Genomic DNA, 18,288 nt, shown 5'->3' on the forward strand with positions numbered 1-18,288 from the left:
AACCAACTGAATATTTATTGACTAGAAGGACAGATGATGGTTGTTCACCAAATATTTTCAGTTCTCCTCCTTCTGGACAGTAGGATTGTACTTTCCCATATTCTTGAAGTTAAATGTGGCCATGTAACTAGCTATGGCAATGAAATGTGAGTGGAAATGATTTGTGTCATTTCTGGGTGGAAGCTCCAGAGCCAATGCATGATTCAGCATGTTCTTTTTTCCTCTGGGATAATGACTGGCAGTGTCCAAGATTATGGCTGCTTCATCATCCTGGGTCCCTGAGTGGCTAAAGACTAGAGCCCCTCTGACAAGCCACTATGGACATGTAGCAAGAACAAAAGGTAAACATTTCTTTTTTTAAGGCAACAAAATTTTTTGGTTGTTAAAGTAGCATAATCTAGTACATCCCAACAGGCAATTTGCAGATGGGGAAATCCAAGTGGTTAACATGTAGCTAGGAAGAGATGTTCAGGAAATATAAATTAAAACAACAATGAAATACTACTTCATGTCCCTCAGATGGGCAAAAATTAGAAAGCAGAAAAACAGCAAGTGTTGAAATATATGGGGAAATAAGAATCCCTATGAAGTGTTTGTGGGAGTATAGAGTTGGAGGTAAGCTAGGTATCCAACACCAGAGAATAAATAAATAAATAAATGTAGTGGAGGATCGTCATGGACTACCAGATTCCATTCTAAAGTATTAATTGTATATTATTTATAGAATATTGTGGATATATATTTAAAACACAGTGTTGACTGAAAAAAAGAAACAAATCTTTTAGTACCATTTATATAAGTTAAAAATACAAACATACATGAAGTAAAAATACATTCTTCCTATAAAGAAGAATGAGTTGGGGATTGGAGAAGATGGCGGAAGAGTAAGACGCGGAGATCACATTCCTTCCCACAGATACAGTAGAAATACATCTACACGTGGAACTGCTCCTACAGAACACCCACTGAACGCTGGCAGAAAACGTCCGACCTCCAAAAAGGCAAGAAACTCCCCCCGTACTTGGGTAGGGCAAAAGAACAAAGAAATAACAGAGACAAAAGAATAGGGACGGCACCTGCACCAGTGGGAGGGAGCCGTGAAGGAGGAAAGGTTTCCACGCACTAGGAGCCCTTTCGCGGGCGGAGACTGCGGGGGGCAGAGGGGGGAAGCTTCAGAGCCACGGAGGAGAGCGCAGCCACAGAGGTGCGGAGGGCAAAGCGGAGAGGTTCCCGCACAGAGGCTCGGTGCCGAGCAGCACTCACCAGCCCGAGAGGCTTGTCTGCTTAGCCGCCGGGGCGGGCGGGGCTGGGAGCTGAGGCTCGGGCTTCGGTCGGATCGCAGGGAGAGGACTGGGGCTGGCGGCGTGAACACAGCCTGAAGGGGTTAGCGCACCACAGCTAGCCGGGAGGGAGTCCGGGAAAAAGTCTGCGGCTGCCGAAGAGGCAAGAGACTTTTTCTTGCCTCTTTGTTTCGCAGCGGGCAAGGAGAGGGGATTCAGAGCGCCGCCTAAACGAACTCCAGAGAAGGGCGCGAGCCGCGGCTATCAGCGCGGATCCCACAGCAACAGGGGCGCAGAGGGAAAATCGGAGAGACTCCCGCACAGAGGCTCGGCGCCGAGTGGCGCTCACCAGCCCGAGAGGCTTGTCTGCTCCCCCGCCGGGGCGGGCGGGGCTGGGAGCTGAGGCTCGGCTTCGGTCGGATCGCAGGGAGAGGACTGGGGCTGGCGGTGTGAACACAGCCTGAAGGGGTTGGCGCACCACAGCTAGCCGGGAGGGAGACCGGGAAAAGGTCTGCAGCTGCCGAAGAGGCAAGAGACTTTTTCTTGCCTCTTTGTTTCGCTGCGCGCAAGGAGAGGGGATTCAGAGCGCCGCCTAAACGAGCTCCAGAGAAGGGCGCGAGCCACGGCGATCAGCGCGGACCCCAGAGACGGGCGTGAGACGCTGGGGCTGCTGCTGCCGCCTCCAAAAAGCCTGTGTGTGAGCACAGGTCACTCTCCACACCTCCCCTCCCGGGAGCCTGTGCAGCCCGCCACTGCCGGGGTCCCGGGATCCGGGGACAACATCCCCGGGAGAACGCACTGCGCGCCTCGAGCTGGTGCAACGTCACGCCGGCCTCGGCCGCCGCAGGCTCGCTCCGCCTCATCCGTACCGCTCCCTCCCCGCGGCCTGGGTGAGCCAGAGCCCCCGAAGCAGCTGCTCCTTTAACCCCGTCCTGTCTGGGCGGGGAACAGACGCCCTCAGGCGACCTACACGCAGAGGCGGGTCCAAATCCAAAGCTGAACCCCAGGAGCTGTGCGAACAGGGAAGAGAAGGGGAAATCTCTCCCAGCAGCCTCAGAAGCAGCGGATTAAAGCTCCACAAACAACGTGATGTGCCTGCATCTGCTGAAGACCTGAATAGACAACGAATCAGCCCAAATTCAGGAGGGGGACTCTGGGAGCAGGAGATATTAATTTTTCCCCTTTTCCTTTTTTTAGTGAGTGTATATGTATATGCTTCTGGGTGAGATTTTGTCTGTATAGCTTTGCTTTACAATAGCTTTATTTTACTTCACTATATTATAGCCTCTTTCTTTCTTTCTTTCTATTTTTTCTCCCTTTTACTCTGAGCCGTGTGGACGAAAGGCTCTTGGTGCTCCAGCCAGGCATCAGGGCCGTGCCTCTGAGGTGGGAGAGCCAACTTCAGAACACTGGTCCACAAGAGAGCTCCCAGCTCCACGTAATACCAAACGGCAAAAATCTCCCAGAGATCTCCATCTCAACATCAAGACCCAGCTTCACTCAACGACCAGCAAGCTACAGTGCTGGACACCCTATGCCAAACAACTAGCTAGACAGGAACACAACCCCATCCATTAGCAGAGAGGCTGCCTAAAATCAAAATAAGGCCACAGACACCCCAAAATACACCACCAGACGTGGACGTGCCCACCAGAAAGACAAGATCTAGCCTCATCCACCAGAACTCAGGCACTAGTTCCCTCCACCAGGAAGCCTACACAACCCACTGAACCAACCTTACCCACTGGGGACAGATACCAAAAACAACGGGAACTACGAACCTGCAGCCTGTGAAAAGGAGACCCCAAACACAGTAAGATAGGCAAAATGAGACGACAGAAAAACACACAGCAGATGAAGGAGCAGGCTCAAAACACACTGGACTTAACAAATGAAGAGGAAATAGGTAGTCTACCTGAAAAAGAATTCAGAATAATGATAGTAAGGATGATCCAAAATCTTGGAAATAGAATAGACAAAATGCAAGAAACATTTAACAAGGATGTAGAAGAACTAAAGAGGAACCAAGCAATGATGAAAAACACAATAAATGAAATTAAAAATACTCTAGATGGGATCAATAGTAGAATAACTGAGGCAGAAGAAAGGATAAGTGACCTGGAAGATAAAATGGTGGAAATAACTACTACAGAGCAGGATAAAGAAAAAAGAATGAAAAGAACTGAGGACAGTCTCAGGGACCTCTGGGACAACATTAAACGCGCCAACATTCGAATTATAGGGGTACCAGAAGAAGAAGAGAAAAAGAAAGGGACTGAGAAAATTTTTGAAGAGATTATAGTTGAAAACTTCCCTAATATGGGAAAGGAAATAGTTAATCAAGTCCTGGAAGCACAGAGAGTCCCATACAGGATAAACCCAAGGAGGAACACGCCAAGACACATATTAATCAAACTGTCAAAAATTAAATATAAGGAAAACATATTAAAGGCAGCAAGGGAAAAAAAACAAATAACACACAAGGGAATCCCCATAAGGTTAACATCTGATCTCTCAGCAGAAACTCTGCAAGCCAGAAGGGAGTGGCAGGATATACTTAAAGTCATGAAGGAGAAAAACCTACAACCAAGATTACTCTACCCAGCAAGGATCTCATTCAGATTCGATGGAGAAATTAAAACCTTTACAGACAAGCAAAAGCTGAGAGAGTTCAGCACCACCAAACCAGCTTTACAACAAATGCTAAAGGAAATTCTCTAGGCAAGAAACACAAGAGAAGGAAAACACCTACAATAACAAACCCAATACATTTAAGAAAATGGGAATAGGAACATACATATCGATAATTACCTTGAATGTAAATGGATTAAATGCTCCCACCAAAAGACACAGGCTGGCTGAATGGATACAAAAACAAGACCCATACATATGCTGTCTACAAGAGACCCACTTCAGACCTAGGGACACATACAGACTGAAAGTGAGGGGATGGAAAAAGATATTCCATGCAAATGGAAATCAAAAGAAAGCTGGAGTAGCAATTCTCATATCAGACAAAATAGACTTTAAAATAAAGACTATTACAAGAGACAAAGAAGGACACTATATAATGATCAAGGGATCGATCCAAGAGGAAGGTATAACAATTGTAAATATTTATGCACCCAACATAGGAGCACCTCAATACATAAGGCAAATACTAACAGCCATAAAAGGGGAAATTGACAGCAACACAATCATAGTAGGGGACTTTAACACCCCACTTTCACCAATGGACAGATCATCCAAAACGAAGATAAATAAGGAAACACAAGCTTTAAATGATACATTAAACAATATGGACTTAATTGATATTTATAGGACATTCCACCCAAAAACAACAGAATACACATTTTTCTCAAGTGCTCATGGAACATTCTCCAGGATAGATCATATCTTGGGTCACAAATCAAGCCTAGGTCAATTTAAGAAAATTGAAATCGTATCAAGTATCTTTTCCGACCACAACGCTATGAGACTAGATATCAATTACAGGAAAAGATCTGTAAAAAATACAAACACATGGAGGCTACACAATACATTACTTAATAACGAAGTGATTACTGAAGAAATCAAAGGGGAAATCAAAAAATACCTAGAAACAAATGACAATGGAGACACGACGACCCAAAACCTATGGGACACAGCAAAAGCAGTGCTAAGAGGGAAGTTTATAGCAATACAAGCCTACCTCAAGAAACAGGAAACATCTCGAAGAAACAACCTAACCTTGCACCTAAAGCAATTAGAGAAAGAAGAACAAAAAAACCCCAAAGCCAGCAGAAGGAAAGAAATTATAAAGATCAGGTCAGAAATAAATGAAAAAGAAATGAAGGAAACAATAGCAAAAATCAATGAAACTAAAAGCTGGTTCTTTGAGAAGATAAACAAAATTGATAAACCATTAGCCAGACTCATCAAGAGAAAAAGGGAGAAGACTCAGATCAATAGAATTAGAAATGAAAAAGGAGAAGTAACCACTGACACTGCAGAAATACAAAAGATCATGAGAGATTACTACAAGCAACTCTATGCCAATAAAATGGACAACCTGGAAGAAATGGACAGATTCTTAGAAATGCACAAACTGCCGAGACTGAACCAGGAAGAAATAGAAAATATGAACAGACCAATCACAAGCACTGAAATTGAAACTGTGATTAAAAACCTTCCAACAAACAAAAGCCCAGGACCAGATGGCTTCACAGGCGAATTCTATCAAACATTTAGAGAAGAGCTAACACCTATCCTTCTCAAACTCTTCCAAAATATTGCAGAGGGAGGAACACTCCCAAACTCATTCTACGAGGCCCCCATCACCCTGATACCAAAACCAGACAAAGATGTCACAAAGAAAGAAAACTACAGGCCAATATCACTGATGAACATAGATGCAAAAATCCTCAACAAAATACTAGCAAACAGAATCCAACAGCACATTAAAAGGATCATACACCATGATCAAGTGGGGTTTATCCCAGGAATGCAAGGATTCTTCAATATACGCAAATCAATCAATGTGATACACCATATTAACAAATTGAAGGAGAAAAACCATATGATCATCTCAATAGATGCAGAGAAAGCTTTTGACAAAATTCAACACCCATTTATGATAAAAGCCCTGCAGAAAGTAGGCATAGAGGGAACTTTCCTCAACATAATAAAGGCCATATATGACAAACCCACAGCCAACATTGTCCTCAATGGTGAAAAACTGAAACCATTTCCACTAAGATCAGGAACAAGACAAGGTTGCCCACTCTCACCACTATTATTCAACATAGTTTTGGAAGTGTTAGCCACAGCAATCAGAGAAGACAAAGAAATAAAAGGAATCCAAATCGGAAAAGAAGAAGTAAAGCTGTCACTATTTGCAGACGACATGATACTATACATAGAGAATCCTAAAGAGGCTACCAGAAAACTCCTAGAGCTAATCAATGAATTTGGTAAAGTAGCAGGATACAAAATTAATGCACAGAAATCTCTTGCATTTCTATACACTAATGACGAAAAATCTGAAAGTGAAATTAAGAAAACACTCCCATTTACCATTGCAACAAAAAGAATAAAATATCTAGGAATAAACCTACCTAAGGAGACAAAAGACCTGTATGCAGAAAATTATAAGACACTGATGAAAGAAATTAAAGATGATACAAATAGATGGAGAGATATACCATGTTCCTGGATTGGAAGAATGAACATTGTGAAAATGTCTCTACTACCCAAAGCAATCTACAGATTCAATGCAATCCCTATCAAACTACCACTGGCATTTTTCACAGAACTAGAACAAAAAATTTCACAATTTGTATGGAAACACAAAAGACCCCGAATAGCCAAAGCAATCTTGAGAACGAAAAATGGAGCTGGGGGAATCAGGCTCCCTGACTTCAGACTATATTACAAAGCTTCAGTAATCAAGACAGTTTGGTATTGGCACAAAAACAGAAATATAGATCAATGGAACAGGATAGAAAGCCCAGAGATAAACCCACACACATATGGTCAACTTATCTTTGATAAAGGAGGCAAGCATATACAGTGGAGAAAAGACAGCCTCTTCAATAAGTGGTGCTGGGAAAATTGGACAGGAACATGTAAAAGTATGAAATTAGAACACTCCCTGACACCATGCACAAAAATAAACTCAAAATGGATTAAAGACCTAAGTGTAAGGGCAGACACTATCAAACTCTTAGAGGAAAACATAGGCAGAACACTCTATGACATACATCACAGCAAGATTCTTTTTGACCCAGCTCCCAGAGAAATGGAAATAAGAACACAAATAAACAAATGGGACCTAATGAAACTGAAAAGCTTTTGCACAGCAAAGGAAACCATAAACAAGACCAAAAGACAACCCTCAGAATGGGAGAAAATATTTGCAAATGAAGCAACTGACAAAGGATTAATCTCCAAGATTTACAAGCAGCTCATGCAGCTCAATAACAAAAAAACGAACAACCCAATCCAAAAATGGGCAGAAGATCTAAATAGACATTTCTCCAAAGAAGATATACAGATGGCCTACAGACACATGAAAGAATGCTCAACATCATTAATCATTAGAGAAATGCAAATCAAAACTACAATGAGATATCATCTCACACCGGTCAGAATGGCCATCATCAAAAAATCTAGAAACAGTAAATGCTGGAGAGGGTGTGGAGGAAAGGGAACCCTCTTGCACTGTTGGTGGGAATGTAAATTGATACAGCCACTATGGAGAACAGTATGGAGGTTCCTTCAAAAACTAAAAATAGAACTACCATACGACCCAGCAATCCCACTACTGGGCATATACCCTGAGAAAACCATAGGTCAAAAAGAGTCATGTACCAAAATGTTCATTGCAGCTCTATTTACAATAGCCAGGACATGGAAGCAACCTAAGTGTCCATCATCGGATGAATGGATAAAGAAGATGTGGCCCATATATACAATGGAATATTACTCAGCCATAAAAAGAAATGAAATGGAGGTATTTGTAATGAGGTGGATGGAGTTAGAGTCTGTCATACAGAGTGAAGTAAGTCAGAAAGAGAAAAACAAATACAGTATGCTAACACATATATATGGAATCTAAGGGGAAAAAAAAAAAAAAAAAAAGGCCATGAAGAACCTAGTGGCAAGACAGGAATAAAGACACAGACCTACTAGAGAATGGACTTGAGGATATGGGGAGGGGGTGGGGTGAGATGTGACAGGGTAAGAGAGTGTCATGGACATATATACACTACCAAATGTAAAATAGATAGCTAGTGGGAAGCAGCGGCATAGCACAGGGAGATCAGCTCGGTGCTTTGTGACCACCTAGAGGGGTGGGATGGGGAGGGTGGGAGGGAGGGAGATGCATTGTGACCACCTAGAGGGGTGGGATGGGGAGGGTGGGAGGGAGGGAGATGCAAGAGGGAAGAGAAATGGGAACATATTGTATATGTATAACTGATTCACTTTGTTATACAGCAGATGCTAACACACTATTGTAAGGCAATTATACTTCAATAAAGATGTTTGAGAAAAAAAAAAAAACTAAGAATGTAAAAAAAAAAAAAAAAAGAAGAATGAGTTGAAATGGTGCGTGAAGACCAAAATAAATAATAGTAATAGTAGTACCAATAATGATGACGATAATGACGATGGAGCATTGTAGACTGATGATAACCGATTACTGTGAACTGAGGATTAATTCAATCCAATGCACCAGAGGTCCACAAAAGCAAAGATCAATTAATGAAGATGACATGCAACTGATGGAGAAAGCACAGCAGAGCAAATTGCATCCTAAACAAATATAGCAGAGATTTGAAACATATATTAGAGATGCTTTTTCTCGAAGAGCTTCAAGGAGTTAACAAGGGCAGGGAGCATGAGTGGACCATGGATAACTAATTAAAGGTCTGCCCTGGAGGACCGAGCCAGTCATCATCTCCTCTATATATAGAGCAGCTGGCTGCAATGTTTGGCCCCAGGATAAAGCCATGATTACCACTCTAATCGAATTGGAAAATCTGCCTGAGGGGGACACTCAGTCAGGTCTTGGGATCAGAGAATCAGGTTAGGTCAAAGACAATTCTTTAAATTCACAACATAAATGCAGGAAAAGAAGAAAGAAAATTTAAAATGCAGCCCACTCATGAGTAAAATAAAGCACTCACCTTTAAAGTCTTCCTTTTTTTAGCCACTGTATGAGCTTTTCTGACTGTTCCTGATCTAAAGCCTTTCATCAATCCTGCAATAAAGAAATCAGTCGTGGAAATGGAGTTTTAAGTATTAAGAGAATGAATATAAGCTATATATCAACCTAGTCTTGCATTACAAAATATAAATGGGCAATTAAGAATCATCAGACATTAGGAAAACCAACAGCATGGGAGAACCAAGATGAACAAATAGGACATTCAACCCTAGAGGAAACAAAGTTAATTCAGGAAACAGGACTTAAAAAATCTCAAGTGAATTAGTGTTCCTGAAGATAATCAAGCAAACTGCATCTATAAAGTAAGAATATGCTGCTATGAAAAGGTAGCAATAGGAGAACAAAACAAATATTGACATTTATTAAAAAAGGAGAAAAAATATTGGACAGGCATCCAACAGTGTTTTCCATATAAAATATTATTTTGTCTCTAAGAAACAGAAACTGGCTTAAGCAATAAGGAAACGGAAAGTCCAGATGTAAGGGTTCCAGAATTAGTTGATTCATTAACTCTGTGACACCATCTGGAGCCCAGGTTCTTTCCATATCTGTCTTCTGTCATCTCTTAGTATTGGCTTCAGCCTCAAGCTGATAGCAAGATGGCTCCTACAATTTTAGGTGTAATATCTACATATGACAATGTCCAAAAGAAGAAAAAGGGCTGTGTTTTCTGTGTTTCTTCCCTCTTACGAACAAGAAAACCTTTACCAGAAGCCCTTTGCTAATTTATCTTGTGTCTCATTACCCAGAACTGAGTCACATTTCGGAGCCAATCACTAGCAAAGTGAATGGGATTATCATTGTTGACCTAGACTGATTATCTGGGTGGCATGTGATTTGGGGCATCTACCAGTGTTCACTACAATACTTCCTATAGTGTTCACCAGGGTAGAGGAGTCTTACTAAGACCACATGGTGAACAGATCTAGAAGCCAACCACTGCATACTAGAATAACAGATCAAGAGGATAGAATGTATTCCACAAGAAAAGTAGAATAGATTCCAAGCAAAAATGGTAGGTAAGAAGCTGGAAGAGCTCAGTGCTATGGCCATATTTGTTTTCTCAACAAGATGGCCATATTTGTTTTCTCAACAAGAGAGGAAGGTAGTTAGAAATTCTAGGAAAGAATCTGTATAAGAAAGCCATGGTCCAAATAGGAAGCAAAAGATAATCTATTTGACCTGGACTCTTTCAAGCATCTCAGGGTCATATCATTGATCTTGTAAAGAAGGAAATGTGAGTTGAACACACAGCACAGGACCGAGAGAAGGGAAACAAACATTGTGAGTTCTAAAATTGCCCCAGCTTACTGCCTTGAGGAAGTTTTCTGGGTGCAGGGAGGGAGAACTCAACCAGAATTTGTATTGCTAAGTTGAGGAGACAGAGATTGGAATTTGGAGAGGCTGTCATGGCTATAGCATTTGTGGGGCACTATACGGAAAGGAGGAAGCTGTGCAAACAGAAAGCTCTAGAGATCAGCAGAAGGATCTAGTCTTTGGCTGAGTCTAATCTGCACATGATTGGGGTGAAACTCCAGGAGGTTGGGGAAAGAACCACTGGAAAGCAGTAGGCTGAATAGTTCCTGGAGCTCACACACAGCTGGGACTAGTTCTTGTTCCCACCAGCCAGAGTGAAAAGACTGTAATATGAGGGGCATATTCAGAAGGAGAACACCTTAATAAAAGGTTTAAATAAACCTGAGAAATCAGCTGCTCTTATGCTATGACAGCACAGAAAAGCAAGCCTCGAAATGATCAAATTGATCCACAATAATTTAACTGCATGCCAAAACAAAGCCCAACGCTCTTTAAAGAAATACAACAAAATGCAACATACAACAAGTTACCATGTAAAGCATGCAATGAAAATGATCGGGCATGCAAATTAGCAGGAAAACATGACACAAAGCCAGGAGAAAAATTGATCAGTGGAAACAAACCCAGAAAAGACAGAGATGATGGAATTAGCAGGCAAGGACCTTAAAATAGCTATTCTAAATCTTATAAATATGTTCAACGTGGAAAGGAAAATACAAAAATAAAGAGACAAATGAAAAATATAAAAAGATCCAAATGAAACTTCTGGAGATGAAAAACACAATGATCTGAAATGAAATCTGTCCAGGATTGGATTAAGAGCAGATTAAACACTGCAGAAAAAAAAAAGAGATCAGCAAATGTGAAGAGAAATCAACAAAAGCTATCCAAAATGAAGCATATAGAGAAAAGAAAAGACTGGGAAAAAAAATAAACAGAGCCTAGTAATCCTATGAGACACTATAAGTGATCTAAAATAGGTATAATTTGAGCTGCACAGAGGAGAGGGACAGAAACTTATTAGAAGAAATAATGGCTTATTTTCCAAATTTGATGAAACTATAAACCTACAGATCCAAGAAGCTCAATGATCTCCAAGTATAAGAAACAAAGCCACAAACAGCAACACAGATTATAATTGAATTGCTGGAAAAAACAGTGATAAAGAGAAAATTTAATAGTATCCAGAAACAAAAAGACACATTATGTTTAGAGGGAAAATAGCAAGAATTACAGATTTCTCATCAGAAACTATGCAAACTAGAACGTATGCAATGACATCTTTCATTAATTGGAAAAAAATCTGTCAATTTGGAATTTTGTACCTGACAAAAATACCTTCCAAAGGAGACAAACAAAAGCCTAGAAAATTCATCACCAGCAAACCAGCACTGTAACAAATGATAAAGAAATTTATTAGGCAGAAAGAAAATGATACCAGATGGAAATTTGGATTTATACGTAAGAATGAAGATTTCTAGAAGTGGTAAATATGTGAGTATAAATATAATAAATACTTTTTCTTATTTTTAAACCTTTTAAAAATGTAATAGACTACTCAAACATAATATTTTCTTCATTCATTCTTTTTTTTTTTTAATTTATTTAATTTATTTTTTTATGGCTGTGTTGGGTCTTCGTTTCTGTGCGAGGGCTTTCTCTAGTTGCGGCAAGTGGGGGCCACTCTTCATCGCGGTGCGTGGGCCTCTCATTACCACGGCCTCTCCCGTTGCAGAGCACAGGCTCCAGACACGCAGGCTCAGTAACTGTGACTCACGGGCCTAGCTGCTCCGCGGCATGTGGGATCCTCCCAGACCAGGGCTCGAACCCGTATCCCCTGCATTGGCAGGCGGATTCTCAACCACTGCGCCACCAGGGAAGCCCAAACATAATATTTTAAACTTCCATTTTACTTTCTTCTTGTGTTATTTTAGAAGTATGGTGTTCAATTTGCAATTATTTGGAGAATTTTCCAGATATCTTTCTCTCATTGATTTGTAGTATATTCCTTTGTGGTCAGAGAACATACTTTGTATGATTTCAATACTTTTAAATTTGTTGAGATGTGTTTTAGAGCCCAAAACATAGGCTATCTTAGTGAATGTTCCATGTGTACTTGGAAAGAATGCATATTCTGCTATTATTAGGTATAGTGTCCTACGAAAACCATTAGGTCCAGTAGATGGATAGGGTTATGCAAGTCTTCTATATCCTTACAGATTTTTCTGTCTATTGTTCTATCAATCACTGAAAGAGAAGTGTTAAAATCTCTAACTATAATTGTGGACTTTCACTTTTCAGTTTTATCAGATTTTGTTTCATGTATTATAAAGCTCTGTTTTCACGTACATACCATTTCAAATTATGTGCTCTTGGTGAATTGATCCCATTATCATTATGCAATGTTTCCATTATTCCCTGATAATATTTATTCTTCTGAAATCTATTTTGTCTGATATTAATATAGCCATTCTAGTTTTCCTTTAATTCACGTCTGCATTGTATACTTTTTCAATTCTTTTACTTTAAACCTATCTGTGTCTTTATATCTGAAGTGGCTTTCTTATGGACAGCATATAGTTGGGTCTTGTTTTTTGTTTTATCTGATCTGATAATCTCTGTCTTCTAATTGGAGTGCATAACCTATTTACCTTTAATATAACTGTTAATTTGATTGGGTTTTAATCTATCATATTACTATTTGTTTTATCTTTGACCCATTTTTTTTTTGTTAATTTTCCCTCTTTCTTGACTTCTTTTGAATTGAGTATATTTTAAGATTCCATTTTATTTTCACTCTCGTTTATTAACTCTACCTCTTTGCTTTTAGTAGTTACTCTATGAAATCTTTAGTTGACCACATATTTCCTCCAAACAATATTATATCACTTCACATATAAAGTGTAAAAACCTTAAATCAGTATACTCCTCATTCCCAACTCATGCCCTTTATACTATTGTTGTCATACATTTCACTTCTTCATAGGTAATAAACCCCATAATACATTATTATTTTTGCTTTAAACAGTCAATTATGTCTTATTTATTTATTTATTTATGGCTGTGTTGGGTCTTCATTGCTGTACGTGGGCTTTCTCTAGTTGCAGCGAGCGGGGTTACTCTTCGTTGTGGTGCGCGGGCTTCTCATTGCGGTGGCTTGTCTTTCTTTGTTGTGGAGCACGGGCTCTAGGCACGCAGGCTTCCGTAGTTGTGGCACATGGGCTCAGTAGCTGTGGCTCACGGGTTCTAGAGCACAGGCTCCGTAGTTATGGCACATGGGCTTAGTTGCTCTGCGGCATGTGGGATCTTCCCCGACCAGGGCTTGAACCCATGTCCCCTGCATTGGCAGACGGATTCTTAACCACTGCACCACCAGGGAAGTCCAATTACATTTTAAAGATAGTTACAAATGAGAAAAGGTTTTTTTAAATCTTTACTCACATATTTATTATTTCCAAAGGACTTTCTCTATCTTATTTTAAGACTTGGGGAATACATTTATAGTAGTTGAGACGTGGTTTGGTAGAAGGCTAGACATATAGATCAATGGAACAGAATAGAATCCAGAAATAGACAACACATATATGGACAACTGATTCACAACAAAATTGCCAAGGTAATTCAATGGGGATACAACAGTATTTTCAACAACTGGCATAAAAAAAAAAAAGAAGAAATCTTGACCCTCACCTCCTACTATATACAAAAATTAACTCTGAATGGATCATAGACATAAATGCAAGAGCTAAAACTTAAAGCTTCCAGAACAAAACATAGGAGAAAATCTTTATGACTTTGGGTTAGGCAAAGATTTCTTAGATAGGGCACAAAAACAAACATTAAAAGAATAAGTTGATAAATGGATTTGATCAAAATTAAAACTTTTACTCTTTAAAAGGCACAATTGTGAAAATGAAAAGCAGGGCACAGAATGGAAGAAAATACTTGTAAAACATATATCTGATAAAGATTTATATTTAGGGCTTTCCTTGTGGCGCAGTGGTTAAGAATCCGCCTGCCAATGCAGGGGACACGGGTTCGAGCCCTGGTCCAGGAAGATCCCACATGCCGCAGAGCAACTAAGCCCGTGCGCCACAACTACTGAGCCTGCGCTCTAGAGCCTGCGAGCCACAACTACTGAAGGCCGTGTGCCACAACTACTGAAGCCCGTGTGCCTAGAGCCTGTGCTCTGCAACAAGAGAAGCCACCACAATGAGAAGCCTGGGCCCTGCAACAAAGAGTAGACCCTGCTCACTGCAACTAGAGAAAGCCCGTGTGCAGCAGCGAAGACCCAATGCAGCCAAAAATTAAATAAATGAATAAATAAATTTTTAAAAAAAGATTTATATTTAGAATATATAAAGAACTCTTACCACTCAATAATAAGACAACTCAATGAAAAATGGGCAAAAGGGGCTTCCCTGGTGGCTCAGTGGTTAAGAATCTGCCTGCCAATGCAGGGGCCATGGGTTCGAGCCCTGGTCCAGGAAGATCCACGTGCCGCAGAGCAACTAAGCCTGTGAGCCACAACTACTGAGCATGTGCTCTAGAGCCCGCGAGCCACAACTACTGAAGCCCACGTGCCTAGAGCCCGTGCTCCACAACAAGAGAAGCCACCGCAAGGAGAAGCCTGCGCACCGCAACGAAGAGTAGCCCCGGCTCGCCGCACCAGAGAAAGCCCGCACACCGCAATGAAGACCCAATGCAGCCAAAAATAAAAAATAAAAAATGGGTAAAAGATGTTAATAGACATTTCACCAAAGAAGATGTATGGGTTGTCAATAAGTACATAAAAAGATGTTCATTATCATTAATCATGAGGGAAATGCAAATTAAAACCACATGGTTTATCATATACCTATTAGAATGACTAAAATGTAAAAGACTGACCTTGCCACGTGTTAGTGTGAAAGAACCAGAAGTTCCAAATGCCACAGGGAACGTAGAGGTATAACCAACTTTGGAAAGCAGTTTGGCAGTTTCTTAAAAGTTAATTGCATGCCTACCATGTGACCCAATCATTCCACACCTAGGCATTTACCCAAGAGAAATGAAAGCATATGTCCATACAAAGTCTTGCATGGAATGTTCATGCAGCTTTATTTGTAATAGGCATTACCTGGTAACAACCCAAAAGTTCATCAACAGGTGAATGGATAAACCAATTGTGATTTATCTATACAATGAAATACTATTCACAATAAAAAATGAAGTACTGACACACAACAACATGGGTGAATCTCGAAATAATTATGTAGCTGTCAAAGAATAATACATATTATATGGTTCCATTTATATAAAACTCTAGAAGAAGCAAACTCACAGTGACAGAGAGGAGGTCAGTGGTTGCTAGGGGGCAGGTGGGGAGAGGTGGGAGGAGGGACTATAAAGGGGCACATGGAAACTTCCGGGGGTGACGAATGGTGGTGATTTCACCGGTGTATAAATATGTCAAAAGTTATCAAATTGTACAGTTTAAATATGTGCAGTTTGTTGTCTGTTAATTATACCTTAATAAAACTGTCTACAACATTTACTGACACACTTCTTTGTGCCATTTATACTATGCCAGACATTGGGAAATAAAACAGTAAATAATGCCCCTCCTTGAGGAGCTCACAGTGGAAAGGTAACATCGTTGTTTCTTGTTTGTCAGCTTCATCCTCTCTCTGCAGACTGGTTTCTTGCACATGGCAGGACTTCTGGCCACTGACACCTCAAGTCTCATATCTCATAGTTTAGATCACTGAAGAGAGAGAGACTGACCTTCCTAACTTTTAATCCAAAAAATTTCCCAGGGCTTCTGAGTGGCCTGGCTGGAGTCTGGTGACATCTCTTGAACAAAACAGGGGAAAAGGGTCTCGCAAGAATAAAGTGGTCTGATTAGAGCCATGCGGATCAGAACATTTCTCAGGAGAAAGGGACAATACCAAGAAGACACCACTGTTACAACTATAATTAATCATTAACATGGAAACACCAGAAATGAATTTCCCAACTCATTCCCAATGGTGGGAAGATCACCGACCTAGAAGCAACTTGGGCATTCTGATGCTAGCTACATACAGTGTTGCAGACTCTATCCCTTTTAAAATCAGAACCTATTAACCCTCTATATTTTTAAATAAATTTATTTATTTTATTATTTTTGGCTGCATTGGGTCTTTGTTGCTGCGTGCGGGCTTTCTCTAGTTGCGGCGAGCAGGGGCAACTCTTCGTTATGGTGCGCGGGCTTCTCATTGCAGTGGCATCTCTTGTTGCAGAGCACGGGCTCTAGGCACACGGGCTTCAGTAGTTGTAGCACGTGGGCTCAGTAGTTGTGGCTCACGGGCTCTAGAGCACAGGCTCAGTAGTTGTGGCACATGGGCTTAGTTGCTCCATGGCATGTGGGATCTTCCCGGACCAGGGCACGAACCTGTGTCCCCTGCATTGGTAGGCGGATTCTTAACCACTGCACCACCAGGGAAGCCCTAATAACCCTCTTTAAAACACCATGTAGGCTAATTGGGCTGATTTGGGCATAATTATTTTCCCATGGACCCTTAGGGATGAAAGTTATCACATCAGGCCTTCCTTATCACTGTGTCAACTGATGGAGGAAATATTTCTTTGCCTTGCCTTGTGGAGGGACTGGTCTCAAAGTGTGGTCTCCAAACCAAGAGCATCAATCATCATCACCTGCGAGTTTGTTAGAAATGCAAATTGTCAGCGCCCCACCCCCACTACTGACTCTGAGGGTGGGTGTGATGAGAAAACAGCTATTTTGAATTGTCATCTAAGCATTTTACAGTATAACAACTGTGTTCACACCCAGAGTCTGGACATTTAGATAAGGACTTGAGTTTAGGATGCCCGCCACAAGTTTCCACTTTGCTTTTCCGAGGGCACCTTTTAAAATAATGTGGTACATATATACAATGGAATATTACTCAGCTGTAAAAAGGAATGAAATTGGGTCATTTGTAGAGATGTGGATAGACCTAGAGACTGTCATACAGAGTGAAGTAAGTCAAAGAGAAAAACAAATATCGTATATTAAAGCATGTATGTGGAATCTAGAGAAATGGTATGGATGAACTGGTTTGCAAGGCAGAAACAGAGACACAGATGTAGAGAACAAACATATGGACACCAAGCGGGGAAAGTGGCAGGGGGGAGGTGGTGGTGGTGGAATGAATTGGGAGATTGGGACTGACATATATACACTAATATGTATAAAATAAATAACTAATAAGAAAAAAAATAACCACTTGGATTTGAGCCCAAGAAAAGTTGGCGACCTCTACCCCAATTACCTTATATGTAATAGGTGCTTGCTGCCGTGCTCTCTATCTCCTGCTCCCTTGTGACCTGAGATGGAGGACTGCCCTTCCTCCAGCTCATCGTATCCCCCACCCCCTGTTTCTGGAATTTGTGAGTATTAAACCTTGTAACTTTACTTCCTTTGCGTCAGTATGTTGAAACTGTGCCTTCAATCAAAACTACCCGGGGTAGTGGGAGCTCGGGTGCTGAGGGAGCTGCCTGCTGCCCCTGTGTGGGTGGCTTGTGCCTCCTCAGTCATAGGTCATAATCTGCATTTCTTAATTTAATAAGCCAGCTACAGCACCCCCCCCCAACACAGTAGGGCCCAGAAATCTGTGTTTTAACAGTCTTCTTTATCATTCTGCTGCATACTCAAAAATTTTTTTGATTGCATTTGAGCACCTGTTCTTAATTTTAGCTGCATATTGTAATCACCTGGGGAGTCTTAAAACTATACTGATGCTTGGGTCTCCCCTCCAGAGATTCTGAATTAATTGGTGCAGTCTAGGGATTGGGATTTTTTTTAAGTTCCCAGGTGACCTAATGTGCATCAAAGTTTGAGAAGCAGGGCATTACAGCACATTAGAATGCATTATACTGCTACACATGCTGGGCCTCTCCACAGATCAATTAAGTCGAAATCTCTGAAGATGAGTCCTGGAGATATATATATACTAT

The sequence above is a fragment of the Balaenoptera acutorostrata genome, chromosome 3 (assembly GCF_949987535.1).
Source record: "Balaenoptera acutorostrata chromosome 3, mBalAcu1.1, whole genome shotgun sequence".
NCBI lineage: Eukaryota > Metazoa > Chordata > Mammalia > Artiodactyla > Balaenopteridae > Balaenoptera > Balaenoptera acutorostrata.